Here is a 15,937-nt window from a genome sequence, read left to right as displayed (position 1 = left end):
GGGGTGGAGAGAGATGGTGTGTTACACTCCAAGGTGTTCCCCAGGTTGCCTTTCCTGAGCTTCTATCTTCAGGCTCTCATTAAATTGTGGTTAAATGGAACAACTGCATTTGGCGTACTAGTTGGTTTGGGGCCTACTATCGGTGTCTGCCACTCCTTGCTGTTCTCCTGGTTTCCTGTCCTGAAATTCCATTTTCAGGCTCTCGTTAAGTAGTTGTTAATGTTAGACTGCATTTGGCCTACTAGTTGGGTTGGGGCCTACTATCGGTGTCTGCCACTCCTTGCTGTTCTCCTCCACTGAACAAAGCTGTGCCGCCTGTTTACTACGGTTGCCAATTTTGAACTGCATTTCGACTACTTACTGATTTGGCCCTACTCTCTGTGTCAGCCTCTCATTCCAGTTGTCCTCCACTGCAATGCCCCCTGGTTATTCCTGTGTTACCAATTTTGAACTGCATTTAGCCCACTTTATTCTTTGGGCCTATATCTGTGTTTCCACTTCATCGTGCCCATTGCCCAGCCAGTGATAGATGAGTCTGCTGGTACATTGACCCATAACGCAACATTCCCCGTGCATGCTACACAACAACATTGTGACCCTGCTGAAAGTCAGGTTGCTCTTCCCGCATACCATACCACCTTACACGGGGACAAAGAGGAAGGTGCAGATGAAAGTGCAGGTTCCTTCATCAGGTGGGGGGAGGAATACTAGTTGGCGACGTCACTGGCACAGGGCCTCTCATAGTACGCAAAAGTGTTGCTGCCGGTGGGAGGCGCCCCCGCCGTGCAAACACACCGCTGTACTTTGAGGGGCCCTGTGCCAGTGCCAATGCCAACAAGTGGGCCCCCCCTGCTTGCTCAGGATCACAGCACTTGCAAAGTTGAAATACTTACCTCTCCCTGCTCCACTGCCGTGACGTGGTCCAGATTTCCTGGGCCCACTAATTACTTGAACCAGCCCTACCCCACACAACTTTAGCCAAATGACCCCCAATTTCAAATGCCTTCCAATTATTATAAGGTAAATTACGCTTGACAAGCTTCATTAAGAAGAATGGATGGTTTTGACATTAAAATGGGCACTCTAGGTGTTTTCCTGGCCCCCACTCACTACCGACTATGCTGCCCCATTGACTTGCATTGGGTTTCGTGTTTCGGTCGATCCCGACTTTTCGCCATAATCGGCCGATTTCACTCGACCCGACTTTTGAGATAGTCGGGTTTCGCGAAACCCGGCTCGACTCTAAAAAGGTCAAGGTCGCTCAACTCTAGTCTCAACCAAAGTCCATTAAGGTGTCACCACTATGTCCAGCTCCACTTACCCTTCTTTTTTCATTTTTTAAAGTGAATGGGAATTGACCACATATTAGATATATATAAAATATATATATATATATATATATATATATATATATATATATATATATATACCATAAAAAAATATTAATTTAAACTTATCCTCCACATGTTCGTGTGTATCCCTGGGTGGGTTTATATCAATAGTATCCCGTGACTGGTGATTAATTTATCTGAAATAGAAAGATAAAATAGACTTTAGTATGTGTACATACTTAATTTCATTAAAAAAAACAACCAAATAATATCTACATTGTCCTTTCAGGACACTTACATCTTACTACATTGCGGTTGCGCTAAAATTGTAGCTCCACCTAACTATAATGTTTCCAATTTTGAATAATCCACTGGGACGCCCCTGTTATGACCTAGTGGTCAGGACAACAATGGACCTAGTGGTTAAGAGCACACGGAATGACCTGATAGTTTCTGATAATAAGGACGAGCTCTGGGACGTGGGAACTATGCTGACCGCAATCCCTAATCCTATCAAACACACTAGAAATAGCCGTGGATTGCGCCTAACGCTCCCTATGCAACTCGGCACAGCCTAAGAAACTAGCTAGCCCTAAAGATAGAAAAATAAAGCCTACCTTGCCTCAGAGAAATTCCCCAAAGGGAAAGGCAGCCCCCCACATATAATGACTGTGAGTAAGATGAAAATACAAACATAGAGATGAAATAGATTTAGCAAAGTGAGGCCCGACTTACTGAACAGACCGAGGATAGGAAAGGTTACTTTGCGGTCAGCACAAAAACCTACAAAAAGACCACGCAGAGGGCGCAAAAAGACCCTCCGAACCGACTCACGGTGCGGAGGCGCTCCCTCTGCGTCCCAGAGCTTCCAGCAAGCAAGACGACAATAAAAATAGCAAGCTGGACAGAAAAATAGCAAACCAAAGAAATACAAGCTGGAACTTAGCTTCTGCTGGGAAGACAGGTCACAAGAACGATCCAGGAGAGAACTAGACCAATACTGGAACATTGACAGGTGGCATGGAGCAAAGATCTAATTGGAGTTAAATAGAGCAGCCAGCTAACGAATTAACCTCGTCACCTGTGGAAGGAAACTCAGAAACACCCACCAGAGGAAGTCCATGGACAGAACCAGAGGAAGTCCATGGACAGAACCAGCCGAAGTACCATTCATGACCATAGGAGGGAGCCCGACAACAGAATTCACAACACGCCCCATAGTTTCAGGAGTTGATTCAGGGGTTGATTCACTCTTTAGCAATATGGGGGAATTCCTAGATAAAACCATGAACCCAATAGGAAAAAATCTCACATCATATATACAGGACACATCAGATTTCTTGAGAAAATTGGAAACATTAGAATTAGATGGAGCTACAATTTTAGCGTCATTTGATGTAGTTTCCTTATATACATCAATAGATCATAAAAGGGGATTGCAAGCAGTTGAAAAAAAGTTGATGAAGGAAAATATTTCTGAGGAAGTAAATTTTTATTGGAACTTTTAAGCATTATACTAAAACGAAATTACTTCCTATTCGGTGATAACTTCTATGGGAAAGAAAGAGGTACGGCAATGGGGGCTAAAATGGCCACTGCATATGCGAACCTCGTTATGGGAGTAATGGAGGAAGATCTCGTCTATGTGTCCCACCACTACAAAAACATACAGGTGTTGTGGAGATATATAGACGACATCTTCCTCCTATGGAAAGGTACACAATTGGAGTTGATACAGTTTCATGAATTCCTACACTTTGGATGAGACAATTAAATTTACATTGGTAATGTTGAGTGAAAAACTACAGTTCCTGGATGTATTGGTACACAATACAATGAACAATTAACCAGTATTTTATATGTCAAAGAGACAGATAGAAATAATTTATTACTGTTTAATAGCCAACATCCAAGAAGCATGATTAAATCAATCCCACGCAGCCAAATGATGAGGGTAAAAAGAATAGTCAAAAATGAAGATATGAGAGATGAGGCTATGGACACTATGGTGAACAAATTTAGAAACAGGGGTTATCTTATAAGCTTATTGTAGAAAACAAAAGAGGAGGTAAAAAAACAGGATAGATCAATATTGCTACAAAGTAAACAAGTAAAACAAAATCTAAAAAGGATCCCGTTTGTTACCACCTTTTCAGAAGAGAGTGGGGATATAAGAAAAATTATTAATAAACATTGGGGCATGTTAACAAACTGTCTACCTGAGGTGGAAGAATTTAGGAATCCTCTACTGTTTTCTTATAAGAAAAATAGGAACCTCAAAGATATGTTGATCAATTCGGATGTGGGCCTTTTAAAGAAATCACGACAAACAACATTGACAGGTAATGAAAGGAAGGGATGTTATCCCTGTTTAACATGTGTAAACTGCCCTTTAATTATTAAAGGTAATTCCTTTGAACATCCCAATACACATAAAAAATATCTGATCAAGCATTTCCTAACATGTGATTCGGACTTCGTGATCTGTCTATTACAGTGTTCATGTAACTTATGGTATATAGGGGAAACAACTAATGTACAAGAAGCAGGGGCCCGCGTAACTACAATAGGTGCAGGGGTTGCAATTGCATCCAGGCCCGGAGCACAGAGGACCCAAAAAGGCCCATAGACCTATATAAAAAAGACCAATGCTAAAAGACTTGCAATAATTGGGAGCTTCTACATTGGGGCCCCATGAGCTTCAAGTTAAACCACTGACAAGACGTCTAAATTTCCTATATATTAAACTTATTGTAAATTGTTAGATGAGTTACACATATCACCTATATAAAACAGTAGATGTTGGCTTGACGGCCACGGCCAGGTGCACAGGAAAGATTTGCAACATTCCCAATAATAATTGATCACGGTACCTTGCTTTCATCCACCCAGTGCAGGAAAAATCCATTAGGATCCATTTTCAGGACAACAGGATACACAAGATTCGAATCTGAGAATTCATTAAAAAATTGGGGTCACAAAGGCTGCAATAAGAAACTGAAAAATCAAATATTTCTGTAATGTATCTCCAAAAGAACAATAGGATTATTAGTGCAATTTAAACACCGCACAAATAAAATTACTAAATATTTAACTAGTATAGTTAAAGGTTATAAAATATGGCTTTGTCTCTGAAACGACAAAAATGTTGATTAATTAGTCTCCAACTAATGAAAAAGACTAAAACTGACGTTTCGGTGGCAGTGTGGGGAGTCCTGCACTCACATCACTCCACTTATGCATCCATCTCTGCATGAGATAGATAACTGTGATAAAGATCTAAGTGGCCGAAACGTCGGTTGTTGTCCATTTCATTGGTTGGAGACGAAGCATCACTTCAACAATTGATCATCATTTCGTCTTTTCAGTGAGAAAGTTACTCTAGACAAAGGTCATTCTCCTGGGCACTAATAGGTAACGTTTCTCCTTGTGAAGAGTGACAAGCCAAGCCTGGCTTGTCAGAGTGAGGAGACTTGTATGCCATGCATTCTCCTCTGGTCAGTTGAGCAGACTATTTCCTATTAAAAACCATGGCTGTCAAGATTTCGAAAACAGCACCACTCCCGTCTATGGGTTGTGTGTAATATTGCCGATCAGGCCTGTTTCTTTTAAAGCTTTTATTAAAAATTTGTCATGTGATTCTAGTACAATAAATTAATAAACTGCCCATAAAATATAAATTCTAATAAATACACTGTGACAAAAGAACTTTGCAACATTTTTTGGCTCTTGGAGTTGAAATTACTGGATTCCGGTCTAAAGCTGCACATACATGAGACAATTCTCAGCCATTTCAATGAGGCATACAATCTATTTTATTTTCATGAATTTCCTTCTAAATGTTGTTAATATATCATTTGCGTATATTGCTGCACAAACATTAGTCTGCGTGTAAAAGGAAGGCTCCTTCCCTTCCGAGCTCTGCCGTGCGCCCAAACAGTGGTTTACCCCCACATATGGGGTACCAGCATACTCAGGACAAATTGGCCAACAACTTTTGGGGTCCAATTTCTCTTGTTACCCTTGTGAAAATAAAAACTTGGGGGTTAAAAAATCTTTTTTGTGGAAATTTGTTTTTTTTTTCACGACTCTGCATTATAAACTTCTGTGAAGCACATAGGCAGGAAGAAATACGGCAGCACTCACCAATCTTCTGTGCAGGTCACTTTATTAATGCAACATCTTCACGGCACGGGGGTGTATAACGAAGGCAAAGTAAGGGCTGAACGACGGCCGTTTCGCGCATGCGCAGTCAGAAAAAGCGGTCCGTCGGCAGCAAAAAGCGTTACATTTAACGTTTTTAGCTCCGCCACAACCGTCGTACGACGGTTGCAACGTGTGTCAATACGTCGCAATGCGTCGGTAATGTTACTCTATGGGGCAAAAACGCATCCTGCAAACAACTTTGCAGGATGCATTTTTTCCCTAAACGACGCATTGCGACGTATTAAAAAAAATGCCAGTGTGAAAGTAGCCTTAGCTGGATCATCTACAGTCACGAGTGGTCCAACCACAGCCACCATCGGCGCATAGAAGACCCTACTGACTTCACTGTCAGTTTTCCACAATTATAATCAGAATATTCAGAGCAGCATTTTGCATTTTTCTAAAGGAGTCTCCATTACAAATATGAAAGTGGAAATATGAAAAAATCTAAAATTAACATTATTGCTAAAAAAAATAAATGATGCACCACAAAATCAAGAAAAAAAAAAAAGAAAACAAAACCTTAACATAAAACATAAAGGTAAAACGCATCCAAGAAAAATAAGCTGCGGTTAAACTATCCTGCAGAGGTCTGTGCAGACAAGTAACTGGCAAAACGAAAGCACCGCCCGTACACTGGACCGAAACACACCTCAGTCCGGCACAGGCAGGGTTACCTTCAGGCAGCGGCAGGGTAACCGTCCGGAAGTGGCTTTGCTGGCGGTTTTGTCGTCTTTCTCGCATTGACACCACCGTCGGTGTCATTTGCTCCATGTCGTATGGGGCCATTAAATTAAGTATAGGACTATATGTGGGGCGAATTATACTGTGTGCAGGACTATATGTGGAGCCATTACATTATGTGTAGGACTGTATGTGGGCTCATTAAATTATGTGCAGGACTATATGTGGGGCCATTATATTATGTGTAGGACGATATATGGGGCCATTATATTATATGTAGGACGATATATTGGGCCATTACAATATGTCTAGGACTATATGTGGGACCATTATATTATGTGCCGGACTATATGTGGGGCCATTATATTATGTGTAGGACGATATATGGGGCCATTATATTATATGTAGGACTATATGCGGGACCTTTATATTATGTGTAGGATGATATATGGGGCCATTATATTATGTGTAGGACGATATATGGGGCCATTATATTATGTGCAGGACTATATGTGGGACCATTATATTATGTGTAGGACCAAGTGTGGGGCCATTATATTATGAGCAGGACTATATGTGGGACCGTTGTATTATGTGTAGGACTATATGTGGGGTCATTATATTATGAGCAGGACTATATGTGGGGCCATTATATTATGTGTAGGACGATATATGGGGCCATTATATTATGTGTAGGACGATATATGGGGCCATTACATTATGTCTAGGACTATATGTGGGACCATTATATTATGTGCAGAACTATATGTGGGGCCATTATATTGTGTAGGACGACATATGGGGCCATTATATTATGTGTAGGACTATATGTGGGGCCATTATATTATGTGGTAGGACGATATCTGGGGCCATTATATTATGTGTAGGACGATATATGGGGCCATTATATTATGTGCAGGACTATATGTGGGACCATTATATTATGTGTAGGACCAAGTGTGGGGCCATTATATTATGAGCAGGACTATATGTGGGGCCGTTATATTATGTGTAAGACTATATGTGGGACCATTATATTATGTGTAGGACGATATATGGGGCCATTATATTATATGTAGGACTATATGTGGGACTATTATATTATGTGCAGGACTATATGTGGGGCCGTTATATTATGAGCAGGACTATATGTGGGGCCATTATATTATGTGTAGGACTATATGTGGGGCCATTATATTATGTGTAGGACTATATGTGGAGCCATTATATTATGTGTAGGACTATATGTGGGGCCATTATATTATGTGTAGGACTATATGTGGAGCCATTATATTATGTGTAGGACTATATGTGGGGCCATTATATTATGTGTAGGACTATATGTGGGGCCATTATATTATGTGTAAGACTATATGTGGGACCATTATATTATGTGTGGGACTATATGTGGAGCCATTACATTATGTGTAGGACTATATGTGGGGCCATTATATTATCTGTAGGACTATATGTGGGGCATTATATTATGTGTAGGACTATATGTGGGGCCATTATATTATGTGTAGGACTATATGTGGAGCCATTATATTATGTGTAGGACTATATGTGGGGCCATTATATTATGTGTAAGACTATATGTGGGACCATTATATTATGTGTAGGACTATATGTGGGGCCATTATATTATCTGTAGGACTATATGTGGGGCCAATATATTATGTGTAGGACTATATGTGGGGCTATTATATTATGTGTAGAACGATATATGGGGCCATTATATTATGCGTAGGACTGTATGTGGGGCCATTATATTATGTGTAGGACTTTAGATGGGGCCATATTATTAAGTGTAGGACTATATGTGGGGCCATTATATTATGTGTAGGACTATATATGGGGCCATTATAATATGTGTAGGACTATATATGGGGCCATTATATTCTGTGCAGAATTATATGTGGGGTCATTATATTATGTGTAGGAATATATGTGGGGTCATTATATTATGTGTAGGACTATATGTGGAGCCATTATATTATTTGTAGGACTATATGTGGGGCCATTATATTATGTCCAGGACTAAATATGGTGCCATTATATTGTGTAGGACTATATATGGGGCCATTATATTATTTGTAGGACTATATGTGGGACCATTATATTATGTGTAGGACCAAGTGTGGGGCCATTACATTATGAGCAGGACTATATGTGGGGCCGTTAAATTATCTGTAGGACTATATGTGGGGCCGTCATATTATGTGTAGGACTATATGTGGGGTCATTACATTATGTGTAGGACTATATATATGGCCATTATATTATGTGTAGGACTATATGTGGGGCCATTATATTATGTGTAGGACTATATGTGGGCCATTATATTATGTGTAGGACTATATGTGGGGCCATTATATTATGTGTAGGACTATGTGTGGCCATTATATTATGTGTAGGACTATATGTGGGGTCATTATATTATGTGTAGGACTATATGTGGGGCCGTTATATTATGTGTAAGACTATATGTGGGGCCATTATATTATGTGTAGGACTGTATGTGGGGCCATTATATTATGTGTAGGACTATATGTGGGGCCATTATATTATGTGCAGGACTATATATGGGGCCATTATATTATGTGCAGGACTATATATGGGGCCATTATATTATGTGCAGGACTATATGTGGGGTCATTACATTATGTGTAGGACTATATGTGGGGCCATTATATTATGTGCAGGACTATATGTGGGGCCATTATATTATGTGCAGGACTATATGTGGGCCCATTATATTATGTGTAGGACTATATGTGGGGTCATTACATTATGTGTAGGACTATATGTAGGGCCATTATATTATGTGCAGGACTATATGTGGGGCCATTATATTATGTGTAGGACTATATGTGGGGCCATTATATTATGTGTAGAACGATATATGGGGCCATTATATTATGCGTAGGACTGTATGTGGGGCCATTATATTATGTGTAGGACTTTAGATGGGGCCATATTATTAAGTGTAGGACTATATGTGGGGTCATTATATTATGTGTAGGACTATATGTGGAGCCATTATATTATTTGTAGGACTATATGTGGGGCCATTATATTATGTCCAGGGCTAAATATGATGCCATTATATTGTGTAGGACTATATATGGGGCCATTATATTATTTGTAGGACTATATGTGGGACCATTATATTATGTGTAGGACCAAGTGTGGGGCCATTACATTATGAGCAGGACTATATGTGGGGCCATTATATTATGTGTAGGACTATATGTGGAGCCATTATATTATGTGTAGGACTATATGTGGGGCCATTATATTATGTGTAGGACTATATGTGGGGCCGTTATATTATGTGTAAGACTATATGTGGGGCCATTATATTATGTGTAGGACTATATGTGGGGTCATTATATTATGTGCAGGACTGTATGCGGGGCCATTATATTATGTGTAGGACTATATGTGGGGCCATTATATTATGTGCAGGACTATATATGGGGCCATTATATTATGTGCAGGACTATATATGGGGCCATTATATTATGTGCAGGACTATATGTGGGGTCATTACATTATGTGTAGGACTATATGTGGGGCCATTATATTATGTGCAGGACTATATGTGGGGCCATTATATTATGTGCAGGACTATATGTGGGGCCATTATATTATGTGCAGGACTATATGTGGGGCCATTATATTATGTGTAGGACTATATGTGGGGCCATTATATTATGTGTAGAACGATATATGGGGCCATTATATTATGCGTAGGACTGTATGTGGGGCCATTATATTATGTGTAGGACTTTAGATAGGGCCATATTATTAAGTGTAGGACTATATGTGGGGTCATTATATTATGTGTAGGACTATATGTGGAGCCATTATATTATTTGTAGGACTATATGTGGGGCCATTATATTATGTCCAGGGCTAAATATGGTGCCATTATATTGTGTAGGACTATATATGGGGCCATTATATTATTTGTAGGACTATATGTGGGACCATTATATTATGTGTAGGACCAAGTGTGGGGCCATTACATTATGAGCAGGACTATATGTGGGGCCGTTAAATTATCTGTAGGACTATATGTGGGGCCGTCATATTATGTGTAGGACTATATGTGGGGTCATTACATTATGTGTAGGACTATATATATGGCCATTATATTATGTGTAGGACTATATGTGGGGCCATTATATTATGTGTAGGACTATATGTGGAGCCATTATATTATGTGTAGGACTATATGTGGGGCCATTATATTATGTGTAGGACTATATGTGTGGCCATTATATTATGTGTAGGACTATATGTGGGGTCATTATATTATGTGTAGGACTATATGTGGGGCCGTTATATTATGTGTAAGACTATATGTGGGGCCATTATATTATGTGTAGGACTATATGTGGGGTCATTATATTATGTGCAGGACTATATGTGTGGGGCCATTATATTATGTGTAGGACCAAGCGTGGGGCCATTATATTATGAGCAGGACTATATGTGGGGCCGTTAAATTATCTGTAGGACTATATGTGGGGTCATTACATTATGTGTAGGACTATATGTGGGGCCATCATATTATGTGTAGGACTATATGTGGGGCCGTTAAATTATGTGTAGGACTATATGTGGGGCCATTATATTATGTGTAGGACCAAGCGTGGGGCCATTATATTATGAGCAGGACTATATGTGGGGCCGTTAAATTATCTGTAGGACTATATGTGGGGTCATTACATTATGTGTAGGACTATATGTGGGGCCATCATATTATGTGTAGGACTATATGTGGGGCCGTTAAATTATGTGTAAGACTATATGTGGGGCCATTATATTATGTGTAGGACTATATGTGGGGTCATTATATTATGTGCAGGACTGTATGCGGGGCCATTATATTATGTGTAGGACTATATGTGGGGCCATTATATTATGTGCAGGACTATATATGGGGCCATTATATTATGTGCAGGACTATATATGGGGCCATTATATTATGTGCAGGACTATATGTGGGGTCATTAAATTATGTGTAGGACTATATGTGGGGCCATTATATTATGTGCAGGACTATATGTGGGGCCATTATATTATGTGCAGGACTATATGTGGGGCCATTATATTATGTGCAGGACTATATGTGGGGCCATTATATTATGTGTAGGACTATATGTGGGGCCATTATATTATGTGTAGAACGATATATGGGGCCATTATATTATGCGTAGGACTGTATGTGGGGCCATTATATTATGTGTAGGACTTTAGATAGGGCCATATTATTAAGTGTAGGACTATATGTGGGGTCATTATATTATGTGTAGGACTATATGTGGAGCCATTATATTATTTGTAGGACTATATGTGGGGCCATTATATTATGTCCAGGGCTAAATATGGTGCCATTATATTGTGTAGGACTATATATGGGGCCATTATATTATTTGTAGGACTATATGTGGGACCATTATATTATGTGTAGGACCAAGTGTGGGGCCATTACATTATGAGCAGGACTATATGTGGGGCCGTTAAATTATCTGTAGGACTATATGTGGGGCCGTCATATTATGTGTAGGACTATATGTGGGGTCATTACATTATGTGTAGGACTATATATATGGCCATTATATTATGTGTAGGACTATATGTGGGGCCATTATATTATGTGTAGGACTATATGTGGAGCCATTATATTATGTGTAGGACTATATGTGGGGCCATTATATTATGTGTAGGACTATATGTGTGGCCATTATATTATGTGTAGGACTATATGTGGGGTCATTATATTATGTGTAGGACTATATGTGGGGCCGTTATATTATGTGTAAGACTATATGTGGGGCCATTATATTATGTGTAGGACTATATGTGGGGTCATTATATTATGTGCAGGACTATATGTGTGGGGCCATTATATTATGTGTAGGACCAAGCGTGGGGCCATTATATTATGAGCAGGACTATATGTGGGGCCGTTAAATTATCTGTAGGACTATATGTGGGGTCATTACATTATGTGTAGGACTATATGTGGGGCCATCATATTATGTGTAGGACTATATGTGGGGCCGTTAAATTATGTGTAGGACTATATGTGGGGCCATTATATTATCTGTAGGACTATATGTGGGGCCGTCATATTATGTGTAGGACTATATGTGGGGTCATTACATTATGTGTAGGACTATATATGGGGCCATTATATTATGTGTAGGACTATATGTGTGGCCATTATATTATGTGTAGGACTATATATGGGGCCATTATATTATGTGCAGGACTATATGTGGGGCCATTATATTATGTGCAGGACTATATGTGGGCCCATTATATTATGTGTAGGACTATATGTGGGGTCATTACATTATGTGTAGGACTATATGTGGGGCCATTATATTATGTGCAGGACTATATGTGTGGCCATTATATTATGTGCAGGACTATATGTGGGGCCATTATATTATGTGCAGGACTATATGTGGGGCCATTATATTATGTGCAGGACTATAAGTGTGGCCATTATATTATGTGTAGGACTATATGTGGGGCCATTATTTTATGTGTAGGACTATATGTGTGGCCATTATATTATGTGTAGGACTATATATGGGGCCATTACATTATGTGTAGGACTATATGTGGGGCCATTATATTATGTGCAGGACTATATGTGGGGTCATTATATTATGTGCAGGACTATATGTGGGGCCATTATATTATGTGTAGGACTATATGTGGGGCCATTATATTATGTGTAGGACTATATATGGGGCCATTATATTATCTGTAGGACTATATGTGGGGCCGTCATATTATGTCTAGGACTATATGTGGGGTCATTACATTATGTGTAGGACTATATGTGGGGCCATTATATTATGTGTAGGACTATATGTGGGGCCATTATATTATGTGTAGGACTATATATGGGGCCATTATATTATTTGTAGGACTATATGTGGGACCATTATATTATGTGTAGGACCAAGTGTGGGGCCATTATATTATGAGCAGGACTATATGTGGGGCCGTTAAATTATCTGTAGGACTATATGTGGGGTCATTACATTATGTGTAGGACTATATGTGGGGCCATCATATTATGTGCAGGGCTATATGTGGAGCCATTATATTATGTGCAGGACTATATGTGTGGGGCCATTATATTATGTGTAGGACTATATGTGGGGCCATTATATTATGTGCAGGACTATATGTGTGGGGCCATTATATTATGTGTAGGACTATATGTGGGGCCATTATATTATGTGCAGGACTATGTGTGGGGTCATTATATTATGTCCAGCGCTATATGTGGGGCCATTATATTATGTGCAGGACTATATGTGGGGTCATTATATTATGTGCAGGACTATATGTGGGGCCATTATATTATGTGTAGGACTATATGTGGGGCCATTATATTATGTGTAGGACTATATATGGGGCCATTATATTATCTGTAGGACTATATGTGGGGCCGTCATATTATGTGTAGGACTATATGTGGGGTCATTACATTATGTGTAGGACTATATGTGGGGCCATTATATTATGTGTAGGACTATATGTGGGGCCATTATATTATGTGTAGGACTATATATGGGGCCATTATATTATTTGTAGGACTATATGTGGGACCATTATATTATGTGTAGGACCAAGTGTGGGGCCATTATATTATGAGCAGGACTATATGTGGGGCCGTTAAATTATCTGTAGGACTATATGTGGGGTCATTACATTATGTGTAAGACTATATGTGGGGCCATCATATTATGTGTAGGACTATATGTGGGGCCGTTAAATTATGTGTAGGACTATATGTGGGGCCATTATATTATCTGTAGGACTATATGTGTGGCCATTATATTATGTGTAGGACTATATATGGGGCCATTATATTATGTGCAGGACTATATGTGGGGCCATTATATTATGTGCAGGACTATATGTGTGGGGCCATTATATTATGTGTAGGACTATATGTGGGGCCATTATATTATGTGCAGGACTATGTGTGGGGTCATTATATTATGTCCAGCGCTATATGTGGGGCCATTATATTATGTGCAGGACTATATGTGGGGTCATTATATTATGTGCAGGACTATATGTGGGGCCATTATATTATGTGTAGGACTATATGTGGGGCCATTATATTATGTGTAGGACTATATATGGGGCCATTATATTATTTGTAGGACTATATGTGGGACCATTATATTATGTGTAGGACCAAGTGTGGGGCCATTATATTATGAGCAGGACTATATGTGGGGCCGTTAAATTATCTGTAGGACTATATGTGGGGTCATTACATTATGTGTAGGACTATATGTGGGGCCATCATATTATGTGCAGGGCTATATGTGGAGCCATTATATTATGTGCAGGACTATATGTGTGGGGCCATTATATTATGTGTAGGACTATATGTGGGGCCATTATATTATGTGCAGGACTATATGTGTGGGGCCATTATATTATGTGTAGGACTATATGTGTGGCCATTATATTATGTGTAGGACTATATATGGGGCCATTACATTATGTGTAGGACTATATGTGGGGCCATTATATTATGTGCAGGACTATATGTGGGGTCATTATATTATGTGCAGGACTATATGTGGGGCCATTATATTATGTGTAGGACTATATGTGGGGCCATTATATTATGTGTAGGACTATATATGGGGCCATTATATTATCTGTAGGACTATATGTGGGGCCGTCATATTATGTGTAGGACTATATGTGGGGTCATTACATTATGTGTAGGACTATATGTGGGGCCATTATATTATGTGTAGGGCTATATGTGGGGCCATTATATTATGTGTAGGACTATATATGGGGCCATTATATTATTTGTAGGACTATATGTGGGACCATTATATTATGTGTAGGACCAAGTGTGGGGCCATTATATTATGAGCAGGACTATATGTGGGGCCGTTAAATTATCTGTAGGACTATATGTGGGGTCATTACATTATGTGTAGGACTATATGTGGGGCCATCATATTATGTGCAGGGCTATATGTGGAGCCATTATATTATGTGCAGGACTATATGTGTGGGGCCATTATATTATGTGTAGGACTATATGTGGGGCCATTATATTATGTGCAGGACTATATGTGTGGGGCCATTATATTATGTGTAGGACTATATGTGGGGCCATTATATTATGTGCAGGACTATGTGTGGGGTCATTATATTATGTCCAGCGCTATATGTGGGGCCATTATATTATGTGCAGGACTATATGTGGGGTCATTATATTATGTGCAGGACTATATGTGGGGCCATTATATTATGTGTAGGACTATATGTGGGGCCATTATATTATGTGTAGGACTATATATGGGGCCATTATATTATCTGTAGGACTATATGTGGGGCCGTCATATTATGTGTAGGACTATATGTGGGGTCATTACATTATGTGTAGGACTATATGTGGGGCCATTATATTATGTGTAGGACTATATGTGGGGCCATTATATTATGTGTAGGACTATATGTGGGGCCATTATATTATGTGTAGGACTATATGTGGAGCCATTATATTATGTGTAGGACTATATGTGGGGCCATTATATTATGTGTAAGACTATATGTGGGACCATTATATTATGTGTAGGACTTTATGTGGGGCCATTATATTATCTGTAGGACTATATGTGGGGCCATTATAT

The sequence above is a fragment of the Ranitomeya imitator genome, chromosome 5 (genome assembly GCF_032444005.1).
Source record: "Ranitomeya imitator isolate aRanImi1 chromosome 5, aRanImi1.pri, whole genome shotgun sequence".
Taxonomy (NCBI): Eukaryota; Metazoa; Chordata; class Amphibia; order Anura; family Dendrobatidae; genus Ranitomeya; species Ranitomeya imitator.
This window is presented reverse-complemented; position numbering follows the sequence as displayed.